Here is a 26475-nt window from a genome sequence, read left to right as displayed (position 1 = left end):
GTAGCAGGATACTAAATAAACCCACAAAAATCATCCACTTTTCTATACAGTCCCAATAAAATTCAACAAGAGACAGAAAGAATGCTTTCATTCAAAGTAATTCAATCACTTTCATTGATGTCCAACTTTTCATGATTCCATTTGGGATTTTCTTGGCAAAAGTACTGGAGTGGTTTCCCATTTCCTTCTCTAGCTCATTTTATAGATGAGGACAGTGAAGAAAATAGGGGTAAGTGACTTGTCCAGGGTCCCACAGCTAGTTTGTATCTCAGGCCAGATTTTAACTTAGGAAGATGGGTCTTCCTGCCTCCAGGCCCAGTATTTTATCCATCATGCCACCTATCTGCCCTAAAAAGTGACTATAGAATGTAAAAATATTTGACAGTCCACTTTCTAAGGCAAAGGAATTATACAAATATAATTACAAAATACCTGATTTCTCATAGTTGAGTTATGCTAAGATAATAAAAGTGACGATTGTACTTAAGTTAATTATTCAGAACCATATCAAATAACAAATTATATCACAGAACTAAAATAACAAAAACAAAATTCATCTTAAAGACAATAAGGTCAAGAATCTCAAGGGAAATCACAAAAAAAAAAGTGGAAATTGGGGTCACAGCAATACCAAATCCCAAAATTTGCTACAAAACAGTATTCATCAAAAAGTATTTAGTATGGATTTAAAATACTGAAATTTGATCAATATCAAAGATGAGAGCCTAAGATCTAGAAATAAACATTTACCATAGTATTTGATAAACCCAAAGACCTAAAGTACCAGAATAAGAACTCCCTATTTGGCAAATATTGCTTGGAAGTCTGGAAAGCAATCTGGCAGTAATTAGGCTTAGACCAAAATTCACACACTAGAACATAATAATATCCAAATGGTATATGATTTAAATATGGAAGGTAATGTCAAAACAAATTAGACAAGGAAGTAAATATTTTTCACAACTATGGATCGGGAAAGAATTTCATGACCAAACAAGGGACAGAAAGGATTACAGAAGATAAAATGGACAATTTTGTTTAAGTAAAATTAAACAGTTTTTGCACAAACAAAACCAATGCAGCTAAACTCAAAGGAGTAATAATTAACTCGGAATGTTTGGATAGCACATTTCTGAGTTAAAGGTCTGATTTCAATTTACAATTACAAGTGTCATTCCCCAATAAACAAATGGTCAAAAGATATAAACAGGCACCTTTAAAAGGAAAAAAAAATTTGAACATTTCAACAATCAATGACAAAAGTGTTCCAAGTCACTAATTATTAGAGAAATATAAATTAAAACAACACTGAGGTTATACTTTGCACCTATTAGAATGTCAAAGATCACAAAAAGGGGCGTGTGGGAAAGACAAGCACAACAGTGCTATTCGTGTGACCATGAATTGGTCCAACCATCCTGGAAAGCAACTGAATCTATATCTAAAAAAAGCTCAATCATGTGTACTCTTTAACTTAATGAAACCACCAACAGAGGCACAGAATCCAAAGAGATAAAGGAGGGGAAAGTCTTCCAGGTGCAAAATACTTTGCCAACATGAAAGCACTATATAAGTGTTAAATATCATCGTCATGGTTATAAGGGCTCACAGTTTCAGACTAGACAATTAACCCACTCCACTTGCAGTGAGTGATAAGATACTTATGACCTTATCCATCTATTTGGTGAGAATACATTTGGATTGTTCCTTAGGTTTGAACATGGCCAAGATATCTCCCTAGGGGCGACAGGAAGTTCATCACATTGTCCAAAGGACTTAGTCAAGCCTTCTGGTACCATGTAGCTAAACTGGAATCAGAGATGTAAGTGCATGGCAACAATGAGAAGAGAGAATTTCAGCTAAATCCTTGAAAAGAAAAGTGGAGGTTAGGGGTAAAGAAAGGGAGGTCCAGAGTACCAGCACTCAGTTTTGGTCTCTGTCTCTCCTCCTTTTCACTGGCCAGGAGTCTCATGAACTTCAAAGGGTACAGAGGATTTAGATTTTTACCTTGGCATCCTAGCAGTATGATGACACTGTCAGCATCGGTGCTAATGATATAATGGACTGGATAAGGAAAATTGATTAAAGTTTCTATAAAGAGCACAGAAGAATAGTTATCCCATACCTGAAGGAAACATCTTGACCACAAAAGGATTTCCAGAAGCCATGAATTAAACTTTTTATCGTAGGGCTTCTATAAACTGAAGCCCAATTTCCCCTTCACTCTATATGGAGCTTTAGGAAAGAGTGTTACAGACTTTTAGGGAGAATGATTTATATCAACTGTAAAGTCTTTTTAAAACCTAACTAACCTTGGCTGACCAACTGATATCAACTGATAATCACAGTGTGAAGTTCAATAGTGGGGAAACGTGCTATAGAGAATTAAAAATTCCCCTCCCCTGCTGATAACATGCTGCTTCTCTGTGTATTTGTATCTACAGGTAGGGCCAAATCAGGGGACATTTTTAAATAAGCCAAGCTTATCTTTGACAGGCTCTATCTCTCATTTAAACTGAAGAAATAAGAATCTCACTTATAAAAAAAACAATTTAAGAACTTTACATATTACCCTTTTTAGGAGGATTTACATTTACCCAAATGATTCTTAGTGCAAAACAAAGAAATGAATTATTAATGGCAGAACAAGAATCATCAATGCAGGAGATATTTGGATTAAGTGATCAGAATACTCCTCAAAATATAATTAATATTAAATTACATAAATTACATAAATCTTTGTGTACCTGAACTTCAAGCATACCTTTCAAATTGCCTTAAATTACATAACCTTAGAGTTGTGACTTTAGATATCATTTAGACAGTTCACTTATTTTACAGATGAAAAAACCGAGGTCCAGAGATGTTAAGTGTCCAAGGTCAAATAGTTAATTTTGGGCATTTGATCAGATGAGAACCCAAGTTTTCATTTTCATAATCCACTGCTTTCTCCATCATCCCAGTTATTTGGCCTAAATTAGCCACATAATTTGCCTTAACTTATACTTCATTTTGCCAAACACTATAACAATCATCAAATCATCTAAGTTTATAGCAACAAGAAATCTCAAAATGCATGACACAGCAGTGCCTGCGTTAGATACAGAATCTAATTACTGATACTGCTTTGTTACCAAAGAAAAGTCACAACCATCTTATCATGAAGACAATAATACTCATCGTATCTATCCTTGGAAGGTCCATCTTGACCTATACCACCTTGGTTGGACTACTCTAGACCAGACGAGGGTAAAATTCACAATCCATATAGCTACTGACCCGGATCACAGTGGCAGCTAGTTGACGCACTGGATAGAATGCCTATCCTGAAGTTAAGGAGACCTAAATTTAAATCCAGTCTTAAATATTTACTAGCTGTGACTCTGAGTAAGCCACTTAATTTCCTCAACTGCAAAATGCATATAATAATAGTACCTAACTCCCAGGGTTGCTGTGAAAATCAAATGAGATAATATTTGCAAAGGTACTTAGCATAGTACCTCTAGAACATATAGAACATAGTAAATGCTCAATAAATACTTATCCTCAACCTGCTACGGCCCATTTTTACCCACCTCGAACAGTATCATGTCTTCAAGTTTCATACCAAATTCCCAGGATTCACAGCCCCAGGCCCTAGGGAAATAAACCTACTCAGCTTTGGAACTTCCCACCTTTGGGGATGAATCATCTTGATTGATGACTGAGTAAAAATTTGCCTGGTCAGATCATTTTAACTAGATCAGACTTCACATTCCAGTCAGTCATCTAACCAGGCTATCTGTCCTGTTTGGTTCGTATCTGTGATTACACTGATCTGTGGAACTCTTCTCAGTGTGTAAATTCCCTTCATCTTTTTAGGCACACAATAAAAACCTGTCAAAATTTTATAGTCTTAGTTGACTTTGGAAATGAAAAATTATCTACTCATGGCCATCTGGTTAATATGTGTCAGAGGCAAGATATGAACCTGTGCCTTCTTAACTCTAAGATGGCTTTCATATAATAATAATAAAATAAAGTACTGTAAAAGTGTAAGAAATTTTACATGGACTTTATCATATGATCCTCAAAATAACACTGTAAGTGGCATCATCATTATTATTCTAACTATTATTTTCCATTTTATAGCTTTGGAAACTGAGCAATACGTTGACTTGGGCAAGGTGAAAAAAACAAGAAAGATTTGCTAATATTCCTAAAGTATTCTGAGAACCGCAACACCTACAATTATATAAAACAAAAAGGTACATGTTTCATCTTATATGTGATAAAATTCTAATTTAGATTTGCTCAAACTGGAAATTTTTTCTAATTCCTGAATATAATTCACCATTCATTGCTGCAGAGAGGAACAGTATGCCCAAGGGTGGCTACTACAGAACTGGCAAAAAAATGAATTTGTCTTTTGAAAAAAGGCCTCTTCTCTCCTTCCCCCTCCCCACCACTCCTTCTGTAGCACATATATGTTTCAAATATGGAAAGGCATCCTTCAGCATTAAAGTTCCCTTCTCTTCCATTCTATTATATTCAATTAAATTCCACAAACACATATTGTGTACCAATTCTATGCAAAATGCTGTGCTAATACAATCACCAGAAACAAACATTTAACTTCTAATAAAACACATATCATATACTGACAGTTACCTTTTAAACTAATATTAATATGTCTGTTTGGTCATCTGGACCTGAATTTTACTGTCCTCAAAAGTCAGTTCCTAGATCACAGACTCCTGCTACTATAACCATCGTGCAGCTCTTTTGCAGCATCTGTATATGATTATCATTTTATTAAAACTTACACAAACAACTCAGGCAATTACACCTCAATCATATCCTTGTCATGGGAATTTCAAAATATTGCCCTCTGGCATTGGATAATCTAAAATATTCTCTCCATCCTTATCAGAAACAAATCATACATTTAAGTTCCTGACATTTTAATTGAATTTATTTCCCTTTATAAGAGATTTGTCATCTTCATCAGTGATGCAAATCACAAAGTTTTATTATGTAAAGTTTGACAAATTTGATCTCATAAATGATCCATTCCTATACTTCAACATTAAGTCAAGATACTTAAAGGAAACTAAGGAATTCAGAAGGTAGGTGGACATATTTTATTATTATTTTATGTGGTTTCATAATCTTGTACTATTGGCAAGCAGATAGCTCTTTTTATTATTTTTTGAAAGTTTAAGATATGTTTCTCTTCTGCAAACCTATATTCAAGAAAAATGATACCCTTTGGGGAAGGAGTGGGGGAAGATAAATGCCAGCTAAATTCAGCCAATATATCATGGGGAAATGTCAGTAGGGGAAGGTCCTCACTATCTGATGGCTGCAGAGTGTATCTACTATCACTGATGCCAATAAGGGGAGACCCAAAGGAAGTCAAGGAAGTACAGAAGTTGGAAAAGGAAGGAAACAGTCCATCTGGCTGAGAATGGCATGGGGAAGCGGTATGAGGACTCAAAGACAAGGGCAGGAGATCATGGAAGAATAGCTCTCCTAGATACACGGTCTCCAGAGTAGAGATTATCAGTCTATAGCATTAAGGGAGAAAAGCCAACTTCCTACAAAGGTTAGTGGCAGTCTTTTACCTCAAGTTAGTGAATCTGCTTCAAGCCAACAAACCAGAAGAGAGAGGACAGAGAAGCTTCCAGAGGACAAAGTCATTAACAACTGTTGAAGACAGAAAGAAGGAACTGCTAAAGGTCAAGACTGGAAGGCTTAAACCATTGCTAGGGTTTGGAAACCAATTAGAAAAAGGTCAGGAAACAGGTGGAAACAAGTCTAACTTTCTTAGGGTTTAAAAGCCCTGAAAATGTCATTTGTGAGGGTGGTGGGGAGAAGATAATGCTTCCTGCAGTATTAGGCTCCTACACCCAGAGCTGAGGAAGCATATTCTTGAAATGGTACAGCTTTGTCAAAATCTTTCATCAACTAGAATATGCCTGCTTATTTTGAGGACAAAATCAGAAAGAAAAGGTCCAGCCATGGGAAGCCCCTCTTATTCATTCCTAAAGAAAGGGAATGTAAGCATAGTCTCATCATTAAATCTACAGTAGTGGCTCCATGAGTTCCCTTTTTCACTTCCCCAATGGGTGGTCCACTTCTTTATTGCCAACATTCCCACAGGATGAAATAAAAATAAGCTTCTTTTTATTTATAGACAACCCACAGTAAAAGCACATACGGGGCAGCTGGGTGGAACAGTGGACAGAGCACCAGCCCTGAAGTCAGGAGGATCCAAATTCAAATCCAGTCACTTAACCACAAATGCCTCCCCGCAAAAAACATGCAGGAAACAAAATTTAAAGAAAGGAAATCCCAAGGGCAGCAGATGCCAGCTCACTAGATACTCGTGAGAAAGGAGAAGAGAAAAAGGTAGAGAGGGGATAAATTCACCGAGACCCAGGAACACTGAAGTAAGGGAAACTGCAAAATTACTAACCTTAGGCAGGTTAGTAATCCAAACAAGGTTTCACCTGAATATTATACTCCACTCCCAGGGGCAGGGCCTTCACTTACAATCAGCTGGCCCCAGAGCCAGTAAATAAGCAAACCCCTAGGCCCTTTCCCATTCTGTAAGGCTCAACAGCTCCCTGACTTCCCCAAGCCCTATAAGCAGCCTCTCGTGATCCCTCAGTCCCTCCTTCTAATGGGGAAAAACGACACTTTCCCATCAGCCACCTTGATAACATGGAGCTGTAAGAAAGATCAAGGTAGGATAGTCTGGTCCAGTGCAGTGCTAGGCTTGTAGTGATCAATATGGAGAAATAGGCAGCCTTCTGTAACCTTAAAGCATTAAATAAAGGTGAGCTGTTGTTATTTGAGTACCAGCTCGGCCATTACTCTCTGTAAAGTGGAGATAATAGTAACACCTCCCTCTCAGGGTTGTTTTGAGGATTACAAAGTGCTGTGTGGATCTAAATATTCACTATTTACTGTTACTGTTGCTGCGACCTTGAGCTCACCTTTCTAGACTTTAGCTCCCTCCTCTGTGACAGTCAAATGGAATTGTATTCATCTACCTCCCAAGGTCGATGTGAGGAAAACCCTTGTAACCCTAAAGGATTACACAGATGTGAACTGTTAGCTCTCCCCGTATGCCTGCTTACAGGCTCAGGAATCGTTCTTGGAACTTGGCCTTGTGGAATTTTTCACCTCTTCTAGTTTCTGCCACTATAATGCCCCCACCACCTATAAGCTTCCAAATGAGTGCTATTTTGTAACCCTCAAATACCTAAAAAAAGGACTGTGGGCACTTTTCCAAGCAGACAAAAGAAAGAAAAAAGTATTGTTCTCCTCCTAAAATAAAACTGGGGTATCAGGGAACTCTGCTTCACGAAAATAAGTGGTAGCAATGAGAGTGCTCTGTGGACCATCAGAAAGCCAAGTCCTAGGGCTCATTACTAGAATAAAGAGTGGGGGTCATAACAGGTCTGTGAAATAACACAGTAATATTGTTTTATTTTGAAACACCTGGCTTTTTTTGTCCATGTAACAGGGAAATGGCATAACCAGGCTTAGAAACATCTACAATGTGTTCAGCAGATACAATCCCCACATGGAATTCAATAGCGTTCAAAAGGCAATAACCTGATGAGATGTTGTCTCTCTCTTGCCTATCTGAGATGAAGGGCACACAAACTGCTGGGAGGCTCTGGGTGGGGACAGCCATAAATGTAGGCCTTTGTTTACTGCCTGGTCTTTTCTCCTTTTAGGTGACAGAAAATTGGTGATATCTGTAACTAACTGAGCTTTGAAAGGTAAGGGGAATGAACCACACAAGCCCAATAAGGGAAGCCCAGCCAGTGTTTGCCACCTACCAAAGCACCAGCACAGTGGGGGCCAACTCTAGAGGAGGCTGAGACCATAGGGCATAGTATGCCCCAAGGTGTTGATGGAAATTTTTCTTATGTCTGTTCTTGCTATATCTTCATAGTAAACATCTTTGTAAAAGCTAATTGATATTAATTGGCTGAATGAGACCAAATCCTCAGGGATATGTAAAGAACCTTGAGGGGAAGACAGTAGTCTTTCTTTCACAACTTTTTTATACAACTTTACCACAGCAATTTAAAAAGTACAACAAAACAAAAACAGCATGCTTTTGTTTATGTGATCAGTGTCCACCGGCCTACGATGGGATCTTGGCTCTACGTTTTTTTCATCCTCACACTGGGAGGTGGGTCCCCCCCTCCCTCCTTCCCAAATCTACTTTTAACAACTCCAGAACAAAACATTTCCAATTCCTGGAATGACTTTTCTCCCTTTCTTCTTCTAAAAAATTCCTTCTCTCTTTTTCCTTTCTTCTCACATATTTAAAAAGGATCCCAAAAACTTAGTTTTAAAAGTCTCTCAACTTGGGAGAAAAACTGCTGGCACCTTGGAGAGTAAATCCAGAAAGTCTCTTGTTAGCGCTCATTGATTTCAACGAGCAAATTCAAACATCAGCAGGCCACGGCCACACACAGTGTAGTGTAGTACAAAAGGACTAGTTATACAATCAGAGAAGATTGGTTCAAATCCTGTATTTGAGGTTCCTTGTATTAGACAAGTCACAACCTCCAGGACATGAGATATGCTGGGAGAGATCCTCCCTTCTCCCCATCACAGAACACTTCTCCTCCCACTACCAAGACAACACGGTGCCTGGCATACAGCCGGTGCTTAACAAATGTTTAGTGACTGACAACGTTTCCCCCTTTTACCTCCCTCTTTTCAATACCCTTCGTCCACTTCTGCAATCTCCAATCCTACCCCTCAGTTCTCTCCCAAGGCCATCTTTTCCCCATCTCAACCCCTTGATGAACCAGTCAGTCCCCTGATTGCACCCTGCCCAGCCTCAGCCTTGGATCACTCTCACTCCCAATATCTGCTGCCTTTGCTCCTATACATGTGCTTTTGACTGTAGGTAGAAAAACAAATCTCAGTTGCTCTGATTCAGTCCACTACAAATTTATGGGTCAGAATCTCAAGTAGGTACTCCTTGCTGCTGAGCAGTCCTATACCTCCCTAATTAACTCACTCTCCCACTCTCCATAACAGCTTTTCCAAAACTTTTCATGCCTCTTCAAACCCCCTATGGCTCGCCCTCTCCTACCCTTTCAGTTGAAAAGCTTGTCTCATATTTACTGAAAAAAACTGCGGGCCAGTCATCAAGAGCTCCCTCTTCTTCCCTCCTCCATTTTATATCAACAGAATGCCTCCCCCCACACACCTTCTCCTCCTTCACTCCTCTCAGAAAAAAAGATATGGCCCTTTTCCTTGCCAAGAAAAACCCCACTACCTACACAAGGGAGCTCATTCTATCCCATTTCCTCCAGCAGTTTGCCCTTTCTACCATCCCTACTCTCTCCCCACCTTCAATCTCTCCCCTTCTACTGGCTCCTTCCCTACAAACATGACCATTTACCCACCCTCACAACAATCACTTATCTCGTCTGCCTTTCATGACTGAAACACCTTGAGAAGGCCTCTCTTACCAGTCTACTGTATAGCTTCTGACCTCCTTATTCAACCAGAACAGTTCCTTTCAAATTTACCAGTGATCTCTTAATCGCCAGTTAATGGTCTTTTCTCAATTTTCATTCTTCTTGACCTCTGCACAGCTTTTGACACTGGCAATAACCCTCTATTTCTTGATATCTTCTGTCTAGGTCTTTAGGACTCTCTCCCGGTTCTTCTTCCTCTGTAACTGCTCCTTCTCCCTTTTGCTGGATCTTTATCCAGGTCATGCCAGCCCGCTAAGCTTGGGTGTCCCACAGGATTCTGTCCTGGATGCTCTCCCCGCCATACTATTTCACTTGGTGATCTCATTAGCTCCCACGGATTCAATTATCATCTCTGCTCTGAGGATTCTCAAATCTACTTAGCCATTCCTAACCTCTCTGTTGCCCTCCAGTCTCCCATCTCCAACTGCCTATTGTACACATCCACTGGATATCCTGTAAACATCTTAAACTCAATATGTTCAAAAATAAACTTCTTTTTTCTGTGCCAAACACTCACTCCCCTCATCCAAAGTGCCCCATTACTCTCAAGTACACCAGCATCCTCTCAGTGCCTCAGACTTGCAGCCCAAGTGTCATCCTCACCTCCTCACCCTCACTCACCAGCCCTGTCCAATCGGTTTCCAAGACCTGTTGATTTCACCTTTTTTCACTCAGTACTCAGACCTTATCAGTACCTTCTACCTCTCTGATTGGAGGGTGGAGCTGTAAACTCTTCAAACTCTCTTTAAGGAGGAGACATGAGAGTTATCTCCTCATCTCTCATCCAGCTGTACCCATCTGGAGCTCTTACACTTTTCCCCATCCCCGAAGCGAGGTACTCCTTTCCTTTCTTCAGTTTTCTTTTGTGTGTTGTCTAGTATATTGCACGTTCCTCGAAGACAGGGACTTTTTTCCCATATTTTTTATCCTCATGGATTAGCAGAGTGCCTGGCAGGTGATTAATAAATATTTGCTGACAGGCAACATCTCTCAAATACACCTCCTTCTCTCCTCTGGTACTACCACCATCTGGGTACAGTTACTCATCTCCTGGATTACTATAAGAGCTCTCAGGTTGGTCTCCCTACTACAAACTTCTCCCCACTCCAGTTAATCCCCCATTCAGCCACCAAAGTAAATTTTCTAAAGAACAGGTCCAACCATGTCACCTCTCTATTCATAAACTCCAGTGACTCCCTATCACCTCCAGGATCAAATACAAAATCTTCAGTTTCACCTTCAAAGCTCTTAATAACTTAATCCAGCAACCCTTTCCCATTTTCTTAAATCTCACCATTGACTCTGATCCAGTGACACTGGCATCCTTGTGGTGCCGCAAACAAGACACTATCTCTAGGTTCCTGGCATTTGCACTTGCTGGCTGTCTTGCCATGCCTCCTCCCTCCTCACCTCTGCCTTCTGGCTTTCTTTAAGTCCCAGCCAAAATCCCACCTTCCAAAGGATGCCTTTATCAATCCCTCTTAATTCTAGTTGCTTCTCTGTGAGAATTATTTTATGTCTGTACTGTATAAAGACTATTCGTACATAGCTGTTTACATGTTCTCTCCCATATTAGACTGTGAGCTCCAAGGACAAGGACTGTCTTTTGTCTCTGAACTTAGCACAGTGTCTGACACACAGTCAGTACTTAACAAATATTTACTGACTGACTATGGATGTTCTTTGCACATGGTTGTTCACATGCTGTTTCCCCTTTTACACTCAGACCTCCTTGAGAGCAGTAATTGTCTTCTTCCTTTCCTGGTATCCCCAGCACCTAGCACAATCCAGGAACAGAGTACAAACTTAATAAATGCTTGCTGACTGGGCTTGTTGACTTGACAGACGTTTTATACAATCTCTTCCCTACCTCAAAACTGGATTTTTGACTCCATGATCTTATTGAAAACTGTCCCTAAAAATCACTAAAATCTCAAACACAAGATACCCAATCACCTTTTCTAGGCTTCATCCTCTTTAGCTTTTCGGTAGGTCCTTATACTGGTAATCATTGCCTTCTAATGGATATTTTCTCTTACCTTGGCTTCAGAGATAACATGCTCACTGGTTCTCTACGAATTATCAGTTTGGTGCAGGAAGGGACCTCAGAGGTCATCCAGGAGGACAGAATCCCAGAATTATAGCTGGAAGGGCCCTTAGAGCTCATCTGTTCCAAAACTCTGATTTTACATATGACGAAACTGAGGTCCAGGAGAAGGAAGTGAGTTACCCAAGGTCACACCGATGGCAGATCTGGCATTTGAATCCACGTCCTCTGATTCAAAACCTAGTACTTTTCCCACTGTACCTGCTGCCTCTAACAACACTTCCTCAATTTCCATCACTAGCTCTTCCTTACCCCTTCATATGGATTGGCCCACTCCTCTGATGGGAATAGCTTTTGCCTTTAACGTACTTTTTACTTTTTAACAATCTCCTTCCCTCTCACAGCTTTAACTACAATCTCTATGCAAATGACTTCTACATATCGACAGTACAACCTCTTTTCTGAATTCTCTTTACATATAAGACATCTGCATCTAGATATTCCACCACCAACACAAATTTAACATGTCTAAAATCAGATTCATGATATTTCTCCCACAAACTTTCTTGTCATTTTAACTTCACCGCTTCTCAGTACGGCAATACTGTCTGTCAGTTTTCTCACGCAAGTAACCTTGGAGTCAGTTTTGACTGTTCCCTAGAGTCTATCTTTGCCTGCTCCTTTTCCCCTCGTCTCTCACATCCAGTCAATCCCAAGTTATGTTGATTTCATCTCCATAACACCACTCCCATCTATTCTTTATACTCCATGCCACTGCTACTGCTGAAGTATAAGCCCTCATGCCCACCCACCTAGACTATTCTCTTTTTAAAATACGATTTAATGCTTCCTTTTGTACTTATGTAATATTGATTTCTCTATAACCCCCCACCCCCAGACTCTTTATCCTAGAATTGAAACCTCCCTTGCAAAACAGAAAAGCTGAACATCAACCAATATATACAGTAACTCTCTAGCAATGCGCAGCATTCCACCCCTGGAGTACCTGACATCTCCGAAGAAAGAGGAGAATTCTGTTTACCTACCTTCTGGGATCAAGGCTGTTATTACAATTATTCAGAATGTAGTTTTACATTTACATACAGATAATTTACATTATCTGTAGTCATGTTTTTTCTTTTATTTCATTATGCATGAGTTCATAAAAGTCTTCTGATATTTCTCTGATTACCTCATACAGGTCATTCTAAAAGCATACTAATATCTCATTAAATTTGTATTTCAGAGTTTGTCCATCCATTCCACAATCAATGGGCACCTATTCTGTTCACAGTTTGTGTCTACTATAAGAAGTAGTATTCCAGTAATATGTAACTATCCCTGACTCCTCTGAACTTGGCACTGTATTAAGGGCATCTTGTATGGTTCTCTAAATGTTTTATCTATTTTGCACCACCCACCAGTCCCAAGAAAGTCTATAAACTTGATTGAGCTTACTCTATTTAATACTTCTTTCATAATCTTTTCCACACTTATCACACTGTTGTCATAAAAGTGGTGACTGACTAAGCCCAAGGTAAACAACTGAAATACTGCCTAGAATCCTTATGTACCAAAGAGAGGGGCTGCCCTTTGGGCACAACTAAATAAAGAAACCACAGTGCAACATCAAATAAGCAAAGGATTTCTCTATGAGAAATTGAAAGCGAAAAGGTCATTTCCCAGATGTAATTAGTCATTGGGCTATTGCTGTAACAGAACAACTCTGGGTAGAAATAGGTGATTTGTTTCCAAGTCTTATAAAGGGCCAGGAAATGACAGCTATCACCTTTATTCTTTAAAAAAAAAAAAAGTGAAAAAGTTATTTTAAATTCATTAATTGTATTAATAAAACATCAATCAGTCAATCTTGCAGTTATTGTAAGCAACAACATAATTTACATATATACGTACCAAACCAAACCAAAAACCCTGAGGGTCACAATATTCTAACAGGAAAAGGAAGAAAAGAAAGCTATGTGGATTGCTCTTCTGGTGACCATAACAGATTGGCTTCATTTCTCTAAAGCTAAGTATCATTCACATTTGAAATCTGCATAAAAAAAGTTTCAGAATATAAATGCTTTCTTTTATTCAAAGTCCTAGAAATCACACCACAAATTTTTGTTGAATACCAGATTTTTTTGACCTTCTACGATACTTAAAATAAATATTTATGTTGTTATGCATATCACTAAAATACACAAGGTCTGGTAACTCTTAAGATATGCATCTTTTAAAACCTTATCTACAGCACAAGTTTCATTAATACTTAGATCTAAATCATAAAAAATGCACTCCCATTCCATTGACTTAAAAGTCATTTCAGCATCAAGAGGCACACTCGTCTTCCTATTTACATATTTGTTTTCAGAATACAGAACACTTTTAAAGCTTTAGTACACTGTCAGTTTGAACGTGTGTGGCAGGAATCCTGACTGCTTTGAGTTCAGCAGTTTTTTAATCACTGTCTTCTGCTGCAGAGATATGATTTGGCTAATTGGATTTCTGCGTGTTAGGAAACTAATTCATAAATGATGCACAGCGCCAGCTCCTTCACTCTGAAAGACAGCAACGCTTTCTAATTGACTTTTCCTAGATTTCTCTTCCCCTCGACATACTTTTCTTTTCTCTACATGAGATTTCCAGAGCTCTAAACAAACTACAAACAGCACATAAAGTCGGGAGCATTCAGGAAGAGTGGAGGCCTGTCATATTTTTACTCAGGGAGAGGTGAGAATAAGGAATTCTTTTCAATTAAAATATAAATTTTTCATACAGTTTCACTTGAACCCCCAAAAAAAGAGCTTAAATGAATTAAAGATAAATGAAATCAAATGGGAAAATAAGCCGGGAGAGCAACCACTTCCTCTAATTGGATTGGTTTAATTAACTTCCCTTCGTTTTGCCATACCTCCTCTCTGCTCATTTCTTATGTCTGAGTCTTTCAAAAAGGAAAACAAAAAGACCACTGAACACATTTAGTTTACATTAATCACCTTTTCACCAATTCTGGTGTTTCAAGAGAAAAAGCTCTGAAACTGAAAATTTTAAGTCATTAAAAATGGCAAAATATCAGGCAAAATTTACTTAGTCAATGAATCCCAACATGAAGACTGTAGAATTATAAGTACATTTCATTAAATGACTCAAAATAAGCCAATGAATTTATAAAATTTTCAGTCTTAGCAAGGATGACCCATACCCCACTATTACCTGACTGCTTCTAGAAGTGATAGTTATAGCAATAAGACAAGAAAAAAATTATCACATACACTGGCAAAAAGGAGACAAAACTACACCTATTTATAGATGACATGGTGATGTATATAGGAGAATTAGCAAGGAAATTAATAGTTTCATGAAGGTAGCAAGATCGAAAATAAATCCACAAAAATCATTAGCATTTCTATATATAGTGGCAACAAAAAAGAAAGCTATAATAAAAAAACCTCATTCACAATAACCACTAAATGCATAAAATAGCTTGGAATTAACCCATAAAGGCATATACAAATTTACACAGACATAACTATAAAACATTCTTAACAGAAATAAAGTAAGGCATAAATAAGAAATTAACTGATCATGGCTGAGCTATAGCAATAAAATAAAAAATGGTGATACTTTCTAAATGAACCTATATAGTGCTGTAATCATCACATTAGCGAGATGATTCTTTTTAGAACTGAGACAAAAAATACCCAAATTAATTTGGAGGAACAAGCAATCAAGAATCTTAAGGGAAATAATAAGAAAAAGTACAACCACAAAACATAACATGACCAGAGCTTAAACTACCTTATAAAGCAGAAGTGATCAAAACCAGAGGGCGCTGGTTACAACACCAAACAGAAAACGGGAGTAGCAGAAGAAACCACATATGCAAGAAAGAGAAGCAATCAAAACTGCAGCCCAGTGTGTGAGGCAAAGAATCACTGGGGATGACTTCCCTGTTTTATAAGGCCTGCTGAAATGTTTCACAACATAACTAATGTGGAAATGTGTTTAATATGATTGCACATGTATAGCCTGTGTTGGATTGCACACCACCTTGAGGAGGTAGTAGCGGAGGAAGAGGGAAAATTTTAGAATTCAAAATCATATAAAAGTGAATGTTGAAAACTAAAAATAATTTTTAAAAAAAAACTTAAAATAAATAAAAATATAAAACAAGTTCACAAACCAAGGTTATGAAGTCCTGCATGCATGATACAAGCACATGCGCACACGCGCCTGCGCGCACACACACACACGCACACCTAGGAGGTAAAGTGGATAGAGTGCCAGAACTGAAATCAGAAAGACATCTTCCTGAGTCCAAAACTGGCCTCAGACACTTACAAGCCATGTGATCCTGGGCAAGTCACTGAACCTTTTCTGCTTTAATTCCTCATCTGTAAAAATGACCTGGAGAAGGAAATGGCAAACCACTAGAAAAATGGGCTGAGCTTCCACAGTGTTCTCAAAAGACCTCACGGTGGGCAAGACGTGAGAAGGAAAGAGATAAAAATTAATGACAGCCTTCATTAAAAGTATTTAATTTTTTTCATCTCATGGAATGATTCTCATGACTTTACAGGCATGTCACTTTGGCAGATGAGAAGGAAATAAGCATGTTCTATGAACACCTGCTACACACCAGTAGCTTCACTGCTTGCAAATGGTACCTATTTTGATTGTCACAGTCGTGGAGAGGTACGTGCCACTATTATGCCCATTTTACAGCTGAAGAAACTGAGGCAAACCGAAGTAAGTGACTTGCCCAAGGTTACCCAGCTGGTAAGTATCTGAGAGCAGATTTGAACTCGGGTCTTCCTGACTCCAGACCTAGCATCATCGAGCTGCCTCTATGAGATGGAATAGGACACAGGCCCTCAGGAGATAACTCCTGGTATGGAAATGCCTTCTGTGAATGCAGGAACTCAATTTTATTAATATCAGAGAGTTGCCTAAGAACAAAAGAAGTTGGTTAAATGACTTACACAGGTTCACACAACTAATAAGTATCACATACAGGCAAGAACTAGACCCTGGTCATCTCGATTCCAAGGTGCCTCTCAGGCATGTAGATATTTAATATACACATAGATATTTAATATACACTAAAGGTTTTTTAAAAAAAATAAAATAAAACAGCCTTATACAGAAAGACTCAACAATATAATCATGTAACATTTTAAGAATGATTTTATTAACAGGTCACAACAGATATTTACTTCAATTATCAATCGATAAACAATTATCAAGGGCCTGCCATGTGCCAGGCACCATGCTTAGTCCTAGGAATATAAAAGGAAACAGAAAACCTGCCCTCAAGAAGCTTACAATCTAAGGGATTAGAAATCTAATTTACTTGCCAATATTCTCCACATTCAGTACTGAGGTCAGTATTTAACTCCTGAGGAATAAAGCTGATTATGCCATATTTACCCAACAAACATCTCTCCATATTACCATATAACTCATGAAAGCTCTTATTTACACAGAACTTTCCAAGATAACTCTAAGGTTTAAAAGTTCTTTCCTAGCAACCTATGAGGTAGATAAAACATGTATACTTGTCCTCATTAAAAATCAGACTAGTCTGGCTTCTACTGACTTATCCAAAAGCAGAGCTACTAAGTTCTAGAAACCCAAACCGAGGGGGGCAGAGCCAAGATGGCGAAGTAGAAAGACGCACATACACATAGCTCCGAACACACAAACCACAGAACGGCTAGAGGGGACCAACCCAGGGCGAATTCTGCACCCAGAGACCATGGAATATTGGAGCGAGGGAGATTTCTGTTCCGGAGAGACCTGCAAACCTCGCGCGGGGGGTCCTTTGCACCGTGGATTGGGCGCCGGGACAGGGAGCAGAGGGCAGCCCTACCGCGGCAGCAGCGACACCGTGAGGAAAAGATCCGAGAGGGCTACGGGGACGGGATCTCCAGCGGCGGCACAAGCCCCCCCACCAACAGGTGACTGACAGGGGTAGGTGAGAGAGTCTCTTTGGCGAGTTGAGAGGGGAGTGGGGTGCCCCCATGGCTCGGGCCCCCCCCAAGAGATAGAAGCTGAGAGGCGGCTACAGACAGGGGCTCCCCAAACGGGCGGGAGCCTGGATCCATTGTGGAAGGTCTGTGCATAAACCCCCTGAGGGAACCAAGCCAGAGAGGCGGCCCTGCCCCTGACCACCTGAACTTAATTCTCACACTGAATAGCAGCCCTGCCCCCGCCAAAAACCCTAAGGCGGGAAGCAGCATTTGAATCTCAGTCCCCAAACGCTGGCTGGGAGGACCAGGAGGCGAGGTGGGTGTGAGGAGAACATTCAGAGGTCAGGTTACTGGTTGGGGAGAATGCCAAGAAAAGGGAAAAGAAATAAAACTATTGAAGGGTACTTTATCGGAGAAAAGACACTCCCTCCCTTCCTTTCTGATGGGGAGGAACAATGCTTGCCATCAGGCAAAGACACAGAAATCGAGGATTCTGTGTCCCAGCCCACCCAATGGGCTCGGGCCATGGAAGAGCTCAAGAGGAATTTTGAAAATCAAGTTAGAGAGGTGGAGGAAAGACTGGGAAGGGAAATGAGAGGGATGAGGGAGAAGCATGAAAAGCAGATCAGCTCCCTGCTAAAGGAGAACCAAAAAAACTTGAAGAAATTGGCATCTTGAGAACTAGCCTAACTCAGCTGGCAAGGGAGGTGCAAGGGGTCAATGAGGAGAAGAATGCTTTCAAAAGCAGAATTAACCAAATGGAAAAGGAGATTCAAAAGCTCACTGAAGAAAATAGATCTTTCAAAACTGGAATGGTACAGATGGACGCTAAGGACTTTATGAGAAAGACAGATATCTCAGAACATACCGCGCAGATTCGAAAAATGGAAGATAATGTGAAATATCTTATTGGAAAAACAACTGACCTGGAAAATAGAATCAGGAGAGACAATGTAAAAATTCTGGGACTACCTGAAAACCATGATCAAAAGAAGAGCCTAGACATCATCTTCCATGAAATTATCAAGGAAAACTGCCCTGAGATTCTAGAACCAGAAGGCAAAATAAATATTCAAGGAATCCGCAGAATACCGCATGAAAGAGATCCAAAAAGAGAAACTCCTAGGAGCATTGTGGCCAAATTCCAGAATTCCCAGGTGAAAGAGAAAATATTGCAAGCAGCTAGAAAGAAACACTTCAAGTATTGTGGAAATACAATCAGGATAGCACAAGATCTGGCACCCTCTACATTAAGGGATCGAAGGGAATGGAATAGGATATTCCAGAAGTCAAAGGAACTAGGACTAAAACCAAGAATCACCTACCCAGCAAAACTGAGTAAAATACTTCAGGAGAAAAAATGGTCTTTCAATGAAATGGAGGATTTTCAGGTTTTCTTGATGAAAAGACCAGAGCTGAAAAGAAAATTTGACTTTCAAACACAAGAATGAAGAGAACCATGAAAAGGTGAACAGCAAAGAGAAGTCATAAGGGACTTACTAAAGTTGAACTGTTTACATTCCTACATGGAAAGACAATATTTGTAACTCTTGAAACATTTCAGTATCTGGGTACTGGGTGGGAGTACATACACACACACATGCACACACGCACACATACATAGAGACAGAGTGCACAGAGTGAATTGAAGAGGATGGGATCATATCTTAAAAAAAAAAAAATGAAATCAAGTAGTGAGAGAGAAATATAGGGAGGAGAAAGGGAGAAGTTATATGGGGCAAATTATCTCTCATAAAAGAGGCAAGCAAAAGACTTATTAGTGGTGGGATAAAGAGGGGAGGCAAGAGAAAAACATGAGGTGTACTCTCATCACATTCCACTAAAGGAAAGAATATAATGCACACTCATTCTGATAGGAAAACCTATCTCATAATACAGGAGAGTGGGGGACAGGGGCACAAGTAGGAAGGGGGGGAGGATAGAGGGGAGGGCATGGGGAGGAGAATGCAATACGAGGTCGATACTCATGGGGAGGGAAAGGACCATAAGAAAATAGAAGTAATGGGGGACAGGATAGGATGGAGGGAAATATAGTTAGTCCTATACAACACAACTAGTATGGAAATCATTTGCAAAACTAAACAGATATGGCCTATATTGAATTGCCTGCCTTCCAAAGGGAAGGGGTGGAGAGGGAGGGAGCTAAAGAAGTTGGAACTCAAAGTGTTAGGACCAAATGTAATGTTCTTACCACTGGGTAACAAGAAATACAGGTTAAGGGGTCAAGAAAGCTATCTGGCCCTACAGGACAAAAGAGAAGACGGAGACAAGGGCAGGGAGGGAGGATAGAGGAGAGAGCAGATAGGTCACAGGGGCAATTAGAAAGCTTGGGTCTGGGGGGGGGGAGGGGATAAAAGGGGAGAAAATTTGTAACCCAAAATTGTGTGAAAATAAATGTTAAAAGTTAAATAAAAAAGAAAAAAAGAAAATATAAAAGAAATAGCTAATAACAAAAAAAAAAAAAAGAAAAAGAAAAAAAAAGAAACCCAAACTGAGGTGTCTGGCTCCAAAATCAGGGTTATTTCCATTATACCACCGGCTGTTTCACAAAACTATAACAAATTTGTGGCTTAAAGGTGAATCACTAGAGAAATACATGTTTTTCTGAAAAGGCTTTAAAAGAAGCCACATCAGGGAAGTATCACCCTGTATCATCCTTTATCACTAGTGTCTTCACAAATCTTTGCTTACAAAAGAGACATTCTTTACAATTACAAAATAACTACATTTGAATTTAATATAATAAAAAATATTTTAAACACAGATTTCTACAAAGGGTTAATTTTCTCTTTGGTAGGTACAGTTGAGAGTTCCCAAATATTGGAATCTCCTGCAATATTAGAAAATTGGGGAGTCAAGGAAAGATCACTAGACTGGTAGCTAGGAGATGAGGATTTAATCATAGGACCATGGAGAAATAACTACAAGAGACCTCAGAAGTTATCCAGTCAGATTTCCTAATAAGGAAATAAAAAGGTTAAAAAACTTGCCAAAGGTAATGCAGGCAGGCAGTTTCAGAGGTTGGGCAGATCCTCCAACTCCAAAATAAGTGCTCTTTCCCCTGTACCACAGTGCCTCCCATTCCTAGCTGCATCAAAGAAGACTGACTTTCCTCTGTGGGTCTCAATTTCTCTCTAGTTCTAAAGTTCTAAGATTCTGGGATTGGAAATGCTTGTAGAGCTGCAGGATAGAGATCAGAATAATTAATAAGGTGGAGTTAGGGAAATGCAGGAAAGTAAAAAAAATAAAAACAGGTTCATTAGAGCAAATACAAATCAAGTGTTTCAATCTATAATTACTCAAGCTTATTAAATATCAACCACATCTATGGCACTGTGCTCAAATAAAAAGTATTTTGTGATTTCTATTTAAATGAAATTTAAAAGCAATTTTGCTTTCTGGTCAGTATCGGCGACATCTATGTGGGAATGTCTAGCAGATATCTGGAAATACCGGGCTACAGTGATTGTAACTAGAGAGAGAGAGAGAGTTTGGGGAGTTATCTATCTGTACAGAGGTGGCAAATGAAACAACGTTGATGGCAGTGGGCTGCCTTAAGATATAAGTGTGTTCCCCTCTTAACTGTAATCTGTAGACTAAGGCTAAAGGATAAGGGAGATTAGAAGGAGAATTCTTGATCAGGTACATGCTAAATTAGATGGAAAGTTCCTTCCAACTCAGAGATTCTATAACTTTGGTACAGGCCACTGAAGCACCTATATTAGCTGTCTGCTATTTACATGACCAGCCACATCTTTGCTGTAGCTTCTCTCACAAATATAAGAAACAAAGAAAGTCTGTGGGAACTGCAAAACCAAGAAAGCTTGGATTTATTCTCCAGTTTATGGGAGAAATAGGAGGAAAACATGATGAATAAGTTAGCTTCGTAACTCACTATTTTATGTTTGTTACATTTCCCTGGATTTGAAATAAGACTTAAGTCTGAATGCCAGTTCTTCATTATTTAATAACTATGTGATTTGAGACAAGTCAGTTAATGTCTCTGAGCATGCCTCAATGAGCTAGGTTTGAACTATATGACTTCAGCTTTGCTCTATTTCCAAATCTATATTCCTATAATTCTATAATCCCTATAAAAATTATCTGCTTAATTTTTATTTTTAAACTGTATTTCAGAACTAGTAAATTAAAGTTCATATATTAAATATTAATTTTAATTAATATTAATTTAATTTTAATTAATGTCTCATTCAGAGGAGAAATACTAACAACAAAAGTTTTTGTTTTAATTCAATAATTTAAATGTCTTTGAAAGTGAATTCAGTTTTCCTAATCTGCCATTGCAAAAATATCATACAAGAAACAATGGTTGATATGTTTACTTGAGGATGGCTCACCCCAGTAAATCGAACAACCTAACAATGGATCATTTTTCTGATATACTATGAAAATAATATGAAATATAAAAATCAATATTACAACTTAGAAATGCATATTTTATATTAAAAAAGTAAAACTTACATCTACACCTGAATTAGAAAGAAAATGTATTAATGTTAAAAGAAATAAACTTTTGTAAAAAATACTAAGATGACTGCTTTAAATCGTTTTAGAACTAATTTAATTAAACACAAACTGAGATTATTAAAATTCAAAAATCTATAACATTCCTGAAGCTCGACCTCCAGAAACATTTTAAACGAACATAAGTTTTAGGGGATTTGTGATTGCATGGACTTGCTTATTTAATTGGCTATTTGCATTTACTAAACTTTTAAAGAGTGAATTTAAATAGTTTTTTTTAAGTCTTAACAGTAATTCTTTTAGTACCAACAATAAGATCAACAACAAGTTTTATTAGGAGCCCATTATGCTCCATGCCCTGTGATAATGACTCGGGGGAGAAGCAAAGGCAAAAAACAGCCCCTGGTCTCAAGGGGCTCACAATCGAATGTGGGAGACAACATGTAAACAATAGATATTCAGGATAAATTGGAAATCATCTCAAAGAGAAGGTACCATTTTAGGAAGTACTTAAAGGAAAGGCTTTTTTAGAGAAGGTGAGATTTTAGCTAAGAATTGTGGATAAGGAAAGAGGGAGGGTAACAGGCAGTGAAAAAGCCTCAAGTTGGCAAGGTGTCTACTGCTTTGATCCTATGGATAATAGGGGACTACTGCAGTCAATTGAATGAGGAGATGACACGGCTGGACTTGTACTTTAGGAAGATTATCTGACACTGGTTACTCACGGGCTCCCATGGATTTAACTATCATAGTTATCTATATACTGGGCCCTGTTCTTTCTTCTAAGTTTCAGTCCCACATCACCAAAAGCCTTGTGGACATATCAAATTCAGTCTTCCCAAAAACACTCTTTCTGTGTGTATGTGTGTGTGTGTGTATGTGTGTGTGTGTGTGTGTGTATGTGTGCGTGTGCGTGTGTGTGTGTGTGTGTGTGTGTGTGTGTGTGTGTGTGTGGCAAACAGGGCTAAGTGACTTGCCCAGGGTCACATAACTAGTATGTGTCAAGCATCTGAGGCTGGATTTGAATTCAGGTCCGCCTAACTTCAGGACCACTGCTCTATTCACTGCATCATCTAGCAGCCTCGATATCACTCTTTAAAGTTTGCAAAGCACCTAGCAAAACAACCATGGGAAACAAATGCTACTTTAATTCCCATTTTCTAGATACAGAAACTAAGGCAGAAAGAGATGAACGCATCATTTCTCTCCCAAACGCAACCCTCTTCTAAACTCTCTTGTTTCTGGCAGACACCACCGTCCCTCTCAGGTTTTTAATAGTAGCACCCTCTTAATCTTACTGTTTCTGCCTCAGTGATCTGTCACATCCAAACTTCTTTCTAGTCGCACAGCTCCCACTTTATTTCAGGTGCTCCTCACCTTTGCCCTCAATTATTGCAATAACCTTCAATGAGTCTCCCTGCTTCAAGTCACTCTCTACTCCAATCTACACCGGCCCCCATAGCTGCCAAATTGGTTTTCCTTAAGTGAAGATATGACCATGTCATTTCCCTACTCCTACAACTCCAATGACTCCCTATTGCATCTAGTATTAAATATGAACTCCTCTGTAATTTTTAAAGTGCTTTACAACCTGGACCCAATTTATCTTTTCTGCCTCACTGGACATTACTCCTCCCCTCCCCCTGACTGAGAAATCCCATAAAACCAGGATTCTTCCCTGTTTCTCAAAAATGGTACTCCATTTCCCATCTCTGTGCCTTTGTACCGGATATCTCTCATGCTTGGAACCTATTTCCTCATCATGTCTACCTCATAAGTTTTTTTCTCTTTCTCTAGTCAATCAATACACATTTTATTAAGCAACTACCATGTGTCTGACACTGGGCTAAATCCTGGAGATACAAAAAGTCTCCAAAGACATACTGTGCCCTCAGGGAGCTCACAGTACGAGATATAGCTCAATCTCCACCTTGTGAATGAAGCCTCTCTGGATTCCCACTCCACCCACAAACTGGCATTGCTTTTCATCCTTAACTACCTTGAATTTAACAACTTGGAGTTGTATATATTTCCCTCATTCATTATGCATAGATGATATGTATGTTTAATGTTTCCTTGCTAAAGTAAACTTGTGATTAGGAACTGTTTCATTCTTTGTATCTGTATCCCCAGTGCCTAGCATAGTACCTGGCATATACTGGGGACTTTAAAAATGCTTGTTGATTGATTGAATAGATAATAGTTGATGATGAGGAAAATCTACAGAGAAACTTTTACCAGGCATAGGTTTTCCTAATATTTATCAAGGGGATGCACCAGATGACTGCTCAAGGTCTGTTTTACTTATAGATTCATAAAATGTTAGAATCACGGGGGAAATAAAAGATGGTACAGCTGAACCGTTACCTCCTCCCACCAAAAAAAAAAAAAAAAAAAAACCTTTACATATCAAGAAACAGGCCCAAAGAGATTAATTTTCTAAAGTCTCATAACTAGTTAGTGGCAAAGCTGGGATCAAGATGCAGGAAAGAAAGTGATTTTTAAAATTTTTTTTTAAAAAATCCTATTAAAGGATTTCCTTTAATAGGAATCCCAACACGCTCCTTTCCCAAATGGAAGAATCCAAAAAACACGATTTATAATTTCAGGTGAATTTTCTCAACAAAGTTAATGGCCAGTGAAGATATCTGCTACCATAGCTACTTCTCTGTCAGAGAAAGAAGCTGGATGCTCATATCAGTATGTTATTTTTGTGTTTAACAACTAAATTCAAGTGATCATAAGGCCACATACAGGCATTATAATACTGTTCACAATTCTGAAGTCATACATATCACATTCTATAAACATCTTTAGCTACAAACAGACAAAAAAAATCCATCTGCCAACAAATTAAAAGCAAAAATGCTCCGTAAGAAATAACTAGGCAACTGTTCCATGAAAGGTCAAATACATCACAATAAGAATAAAATGCTTTGTTACAAAAACCAAGAGGAATAAAAAAATCTGTACTACTCAGTATTTTCTGCTACTGCTCTAAGAATATTCTCCTCCTCCAAAAGGTAACTGCTGTACAAATTGTTCTGATTTTTAGAATTTTCTTCTAGTTTCACTCTATTTCACTTTGAATATGAACATATTTTTAGTAATTGTTTCTCTTTCACTGAGGAGTCCTTGAGGGTCTCCCCCTCCCAGTCTGATTTTTTTTTTAATAAAGGGGTCATCCCTTGAGTAACTTAAAAAAGCCTGTTCAATGAATGGGTGTATCTCACTACAAGTGAGAATGTGATAAAACCTTACCCTGAAAGGGCCAGGGTCTCCCAGCGCATCCTGGGCCATCTCCAGTCATCCTGATGAATATCTGGCCACTGGACCCAGATGGCTCAGGAGGAGAAAGTGAGGCTGGTGACCTTGCACAGCCCTCCCTCACTCAAATCCAAGTCAGCTGCCAGTCATGTCATCATCTTAATGTCACAGTCCTCTTCAAGAACGAAGGACAAACATACAACAGCTGTCCAAAGGACTGGTTCTCTAGGACAGGATAACATGGCTCCTATGTCCACTACAGAATCTTTCAGATAGAGCAGAACAGTGATTATCAAGTGAAATTTGATTCTTAGCTCTTAGGGTAATATGCTTCATTGTGTTATGTTGTACTTCCTGTTAGACTCTAGACTGTATATTAGCAACTATGGTTACATTGAAGAAAACCTAAACTTTAACTTTAGAATTCCTATGAACTGAAGTTACATTCTTCAAGAGAAAATTTTTCCATTACAAAAGGTGAGAAATATTTTTTAACTATTTTAATGTGCACATTAAATTGAGCCCTGTGTCATTATTCCATAAAACTGGAAAGATGACCCCAAAAGCATGGGCTACATTTTTCTGAGCTTGCTGAGGCACAACATCTGTATTTAGAGTGCATGTGCATGTACTTGCTGAACCTGTTCTGACTTCATAGATTTGGTACCTGGGACTAATTCTTTCCCTAAGTACATTGGTCAATTTGAGGGTTTGAGGTATATATAGTTTATATGTCTACCCTGATCATGGAAAATGGTTAAGTAACCAATCTCCACTTCATTTCCGGATAGATAGCTCATCTAAATGACAATCAAATGGTGATTCAAACTTAAGTCTTCCTGATAACCATTTGTTTATCTTTATTTTACAAAGTATACATGTCATACAGTCATATTTACATCTTTACTAATATCCTGTTTTGATGACAGATCAAGTCAGGAAGTGACAGTGTCCTCAAAACCTAGAACACTGCAGTACAAGGTTTGGCAGGTTCTACCAAGCTGAAAAGATTTCACACAAGGCCCTGCTGATGCACTGTGTGCCAGTTGTCTGACAACCAACTAACTAAGTTCAAAGAGATTTATTACTCGTCTGGTCGAGGATAATAGGGTGTTTTTAGCCACAACAGCTCTCAAAGACTATCTATTAAAGTTAGAGAAGAGGAAAAATTTTA

General features: G+C 38.8%; 1 protein-coding gene across 2 annotated transcripts in view; it reads right to left on the bottom strand.

Annotated features, from left to right (window-relative positions):
* Nucleotides 1-26475, bottom strand: part of FBXL17 (F-box and leucine rich repeat protein 17) — a 493494-nt gene that overhangs the window by 351136 nt on the left and 115883 nt on the right. The gene's annotated exons all lie outside the window — the stretch shown is intronic.

Source organism: Notamacropus eugenii, chromosome 3, assembly GCF_028372415.1.
Source record: "Notamacropus eugenii isolate mMacEug1 chromosome 3, mMacEug1.pri_v2, whole genome shotgun sequence".
NCBI classification, from domain to species: Eukaryota; Metazoa; Chordata; class Mammalia; order Diprotodontia; family Macropodidae; genus Notamacropus; species Notamacropus eugenii.
Note: the sequence above shows the minus strand (reverse complement) of the source record. Positions and strands in the feature narration are given on the sequence as shown.